Genomic DNA, 6348 nt, shown 5'->3' on the forward strand with positions numbered 1-6348 from the left:
AACAATTTTGACTTTGAAATCAATAAAAACTAATTTCACACAAAAAAGTTATAGTGTTTTGAATAGGTAACACTTCATATCGTTCACCCTGTATGTGTACTTCTTTCTTTCAACACCTGTTAGAGCCTAGTGCGAAATATTTTACTAATATCAGAATATTAATTTCAATTTGAGGTTTGGTTCCTCATTTGTGCGTCGTTACTGATGGTGTTTGACCAGAATATTCTGCAGATGATATGGAGTCAGTCATTTGTTGACGAAAGATTGTAGCCTCTGCGTGAAGGTGTTAGAGACCAGCCATGGTTCACTTCCCTACAACAATACTGACTCACACATAAGCCGAATATTCGCAGTTCAGAATTCGCGCGTACTGTATGCATTCGCCCGAGCGCCGCCCTTGCTTTGTTTAGCCTGCAGCTGACGTCTTCATCTGCGTCACCATCTGCCCTGACGATGCAGCCGATATGTATGTATTAGGGCAGGTCGATTTAAAAATTGCTCATTGCTATGTGAAAATCGTATTCTAGGGATCAAAATAAGAAACTTTGCCGAAGGAACCATACCTCTAAAACGAATTCTGATGTAGCATCCTAAAGCTTACGACAAAACTTCCATTTTGTGAATTCTATGACTTTGGAGAGCAATTATTTTGAAACTGCCGATATGTCAGTAAAACTTTTCTTTCACAAGATCGAAAGTTGTTTGATATCTATGTACTTCGAGCATTTTGTTCAAACGAAACTGTTCAGAATTGACACACAATTCATTTTTTATTATTTTATTAAACATTTATTGTAAACCAACTTGTGCTAATTTCATTGTCCGCCACTGTACTTGCAAAGTATCATATCATATCATATTTGTAAAAAACGCCTCAACTAGGCGTATGAGTGATCTGCTATAGCGTAACCTCAAAAAAGTGATTTCAGAACATTTTACTTTGTTTTTGTGAATCCTGATTCTTGTTTCTTAATGGAATTCAAATTAGACAATGTGCGAATTAGAATAATTACACTTTACAGAATAGAGATATTTTAACATTGTGTGGAGAATTGAAAAGTGCATATACCTAGGAGGAGTTTTGCCGAGGGGCTACTTTGGTCTACAGTCTAGAGATGTTGGAAAAATGTAAAAGCGAAGGGCACTAAATCGCTTTTTTAGCATATTTAAAATAAGTGGGTGGATCAAGGTACCTAAATATTTTAAAATATGATGTTGCTACTCAAATTCAGAATTTTCCCAGCAGAATTTAAGGACCATCCTAAAAATAGAAACATAGAAAGTAAGATTCTGGTGCTCAATTAAGAGGTCCCGGTGGTCTAGAGCTTGAAAATTGAGGGTATTTTCAGGAATTTTTTCACATTAAAAAATTAAAAAGTTTTAAATTAAAAATTTAATTGAAATTAAAAAATTAAAAAGTTTTAAATTTTTTAGCCTTATTATTTAACTTCTTTTACATACAAAAATTAAAAAAAAATAATAATAATTAATAATTAAAAAAATGGCGCTGAAGTTTACCCTCCCGAAAAATTTGACTTGGACGGTGTTGTCCATATTGGCTCTTTCAATTTACACATCTGTAACACAAAAACCAAAAAAAAATTTAATCAGTATGACTGTAGCTATGACCCGCTACTAGAATAAAAAAAAAACACTTTGACAAAATGGCACGTTTTTAAATTCGACACCCTAAAAATCGGCTTTTTTCAGTTTTTTAATAAAAAAATACGTAATAATTGAAACAATGATATGATTCTAGTACGGGCGATTGTCGTTGATATTGTGAACAACATATGAAATTTCAGACGATTCGGTTGAACAGTTTTTTTTTTGACAACACCAGGTCGAAAAAAGTCGTTTCGCGATAAATGAATTTAAAGTTTGAGGTACAGGAGAACGTGGACCGCTCTCTAACTAGTTAGTGGACTATAGAAGCTATAATATTGAGAATTTCCGTATGAAAATTTCACATTTCAGCTTTTTTGGTCGAAGCCGAACCAAAAGCGAACTGAAATTTTGTGCTACGGCTTCCATATAGTTTTCATGCTTAATTTTCTCAAGTTTGACACAAGAATTCTTTTTTTTTTTTTTTTTTTTTTTTGGTATTAATAATGTTATGTACTAAAATAAACAATAGTTTTAAGTATATGATATGATTATACAATGACTCTAGACGAGTTCTCAAGTACATGACGAGCTTCTTAGATATATATAGTAACATTTTATTAATTGATGGTATTTTAGATGTGTCTGCTTTAATTTGAAGCTTTTATAATATTTTATGATTATATTGCAGAGAAAAAATCCTGTAAAAAACAGTACATGCTTAGCTTTTTTAATAGAAGATAAAATTGTTTAAAAGGAAGATATGTCGGGTATTCGGCATGAAATAGAGTTTATGTTTGTGTATTGTTTAGCCACCAGCATTTTTTATTAATATCAAGGGCTTCTATTTTGTCTCTGGGGGAGATGTATGTATCAAAACGTTGGTTTTCTCTGTTAAGGGCTTTTGACGTGACTGTTTTAACGTTGGCTCTTCTATGAATGTGATAAATTATCGGTATATGGTCCTTATTTTGTATAAAACCGTTCTTATCAAGATAGAGGAATGTTTCCGGTGGTGTAAATCCTTTTTTAATGGTTGACAGGAAATATTCATCGCTTTCAGGGTAAGGTGCCTTTATTAGAGTGTTATTATTATTGTGAAGACAGCGCATTATGTGTCTCCTAATTAGATTTATTATATGACAGTCGATTCTGGGTACTTTGGCTGTGTTATATACTTTTGCATTCGTTACGTATTTGGTGTAGTTGCTTTTTGCTGTCCTATATAAGGAAGTGCATGATCTTAGAATCCTTCTTTCCAGTTTTCTTATCCTTTCCATGTAAGATGGTGACAAGTTATACCAAATAGGACACCCATATGTGAGTATAGGTCTTACCAATGCCTGATACATAATTGATTTTAGCCTGTTATGCAGAAATTTCGTCGAGAACATTTTCTTATAAACATAATATGCTCTAGTTGTTTTCTTTATTTGGTTGTTAATGTGGTGATTGTAGTACAAGAACTTATTTAAGTATATGCCGAGGTATTTGACTTTATCGGTTTGTTGAATTGTGGTATTTGTGCTCTCAGATTTAATTTTGAAATTTTTCCAGTTTTTTTTATGTTAGTGTTGCATTTTTTGATAGGGGGACACACATTTGTTGGTGTTTAATTTGAGGTGCCAGTCCGTTGTATATTCTTCTACAATATTGTATTTAAGTTGGAGATGTGTGTTTATGTTGGCAATTGTATTGTCTGAGTGGTAAATAACAACATCATCGGCGAAGGCTATTATATTGTCAATTTTATGCAGTAGGTCTAGTATGTATATGTTAAAGAGGGTGGGGGCATTTACAGTTCCTTGCTGTAGTCCATTTTTTATATAGTAATCTCGACTGCTTTTTATATTATTTATCCATACCGAGAATGTTCTATTACAGAGCATATTGTAAATTAATATAATCAGATGGAGAGGAAATTTGTATCCGATAAGTTTTGTTATAAGCCCTTCTATCCATACTTGGTCAAACGCTTTTTCGATATCTAGGAAGCAAGCTCCTGTGACGTATTTTTTATTCCAGTTCCAGTTTATTTCCGAGACTAGAAGGTTGATAGCATGAGTAGTCGAATGTCTATATTTAAAGCCAAATTGTTTTTGGCTGATCAGATTGTTATTTTCGAGTATTCTATTGATGTTCATATTTATTACCACTTCGAAGACTTTGCTAATATTTGGAAGCAAGCTGATTGGCCTAAGATTTTTAATACTATTTTTTTCTTTGTCTTTTTTGGGTATAACAATCATTTTAGCCTTTTTCCAACAAGGTGGGAAATATGCATTGTTCAACATGTTGTTAAATATAGTACAATATTCTAAAATTATCTCTGAGGAAAGATTTTTAGAATGATATTTGGTATTTTATCTAAACCTGCTGACAATTTACTTTTTAAATTTGCGAATACCCTAGCGAGGTCATTAGGTAGAATGAAAAAGCTGTCAGTCTGTTCCTCGTGAAGGTCATTAGCTCTTTTTTCGTTGCTAAATGTTGTTTTCTGCGATTCGATGCTATCAAATAAAGTTTTTGTTCTTAAAAACTCATTGAAGCATGCATCTACTTGTGAGTGAACTAGATTAGTACGCAAATTCTGTTTTGAAGAGTGGATTGCTTCGAAGTGGACGCCAATCACATCAACTACGTCTTTGTTGTTTTTAATAATGTAGCTGTTGGTTGCCAGATTCTTTTCAATTAAAGAGCTATCTAGTCCCGACTCTTGTATCAGTTCGGATGAAGCAAAGGGAATAGAAAGGTGACTGATGGTTTCATCTTGATTTTTGAGAAACGATTTTTTAGCAGTAGATATTTTTGAAGGATCGCTAGTATTAATGTGAGAGAGTTTATGTTCTAATTGATTGTTTATATGTATTTTGATATTTTCCTGGATAAGTTTCTTGATTAATTTTAGTTTTGTCTTTTCTTGTTGTATGTTGCTGAGAGAGCACTGTAGTTGTAACCGGTTATATTTTTTTATATTAGTTAGAGTTTTGCTTTTTTCTAGAAGTAATGTTTTTAACACCGGTATTTTGGCTAGGTTATGAGTAATATTGTTAGTTTTTCTTTTCGGGACTCTCTTTTCTATGGCAGTAAGTATAATATTGTTTAGCTTGTCCAAGTGGTGGTCGATCTCAATATTAGCTAGGTTTCTGCTCTCTGGTGTTCGGATTGCTTTCTGGAGTTCAGAAGTCAAGGTGACAAGAATTCATTTCACATGATACTTGTCGATTGGCATTCCATACCATTTCTCATACTGTTCCACATTTTGTCGATGAATGTTTAGAGAAACAGTTTATCTCGAGCAAATTAGTTCGAATTGATGTGATGTCCTCATAATCGACAATTTTGTCGATTTCTTACAGAAATATCTAGACCTCTATCAGGACCACATAGTTGTTGTTGCGTTTATGTTCATTGGAATGTCAAAATTTAAATGTGAATATAAACAAGAAAAATAAGGCAGTAACGAAGAAGTTGGGTACTTTGAAATTCTAACCAGCAAATTGTAAGAAAAAAGAATGATTTCTGCTATAGCGAAGTCACCTTCTGTTTGGGTTTTAGGAGTTCGAACTTTATATAGCAGTCAAATACAATAAAGCGTCTCCAAATATTTATATTCGAATCAGTTGTGCATCAGAAGACGCATATGATGTTACAAACTGTCATCAGTCATCCTAGCGGCCAATTTTCCATACGACTGTAGCTGTGGTGAATTCTTAAACTATGTTTACCTTATAAATATCTGACGCTTAAACTGAGTTTAGAGCAACTGACAAAGAGAAACGTATCCCAAAGTAATTAAAAAATTATATTACTTAAAAGAGGAGTAATAAAAGTGTTTGCTTCACTTAATTAAAAAAGCACTCGATTTCAATAATTTTTTCTAATACAAGTATAATATTTATTATCAATTACTGATTTTCTGTTTTTTGTGTTTTAGTATATTTATTATTTTATGACTAACATCCAATGTTCGTTTGTTTCACTGAGAAGAGTTTTTAAACTGAGAAAATTAGTTATCTGGAAAACTTAGGAAAAGAGCTAAATTTGCCTTGAGAAACTGGCTACTTTATTTAGTAAGTAGGTGTTGAAGAACTGGCCTCATCACGGGAATACGAATGGACGTAACCTTGTCTTCTAGCTAAACTATTTTCAATGGAGTCAAACTTCGACTTTCACTTGAACTAAACTTGAAGAAAACTCACCCTTTGCCCCGGTTTGAAGTTCTCAGTTTTTTAAACCGGGTTTAAGCCTGCAAAATTGGAAAGCATAGTTAAACTAGAACTGGCACTTAATGTGCTGCATCCATTACCGATTAAGTTGAAAAGTTTTGCTCAGATCTTTGTTGCTTGGTTGCGTGGCCGCTCATTTTCGCCAGTCAAGTTGCCATATTGAATTTTGGTTTATAGTGTGTACCCAAAATTATCAACCAAGCGAAATATTTTCAAACCTCGTCAATGAGATGGGGAAAATTGATGCGGATAACGGTTGTTTAAAACAGTTTTTAGTTAGAATATGTGATATGTTTTAGCAAAATATGTGGCGTATGACAAAAAATAAAATCATATTAATAATTATTAAATAATACGATAGTGGTGTTATGAGGTTAAGTAAATAATTAAAGTTTTCATTAGGAATTCTAAAACTGGTTTATACTGATCTACCGAATCGTACACATGCTAAGCCCGTCCGGCTACTTCGGTTTTTAAGCCCGTTGCGTTTTAAACCCTGAAAAACCAGTCATAT

The sequence above is a fragment of the Anastrepha ludens genome, chromosome 3 (assembly GCF_028408465.1).
Source record: "Anastrepha ludens isolate Willacy chromosome 3, idAnaLude1.1, whole genome shotgun sequence".
NCBI classification, from domain to species: domain Eukaryota; kingdom Metazoa; phylum Arthropoda; class Insecta; order Diptera; family Tephritidae; genus Anastrepha; species Anastrepha ludens.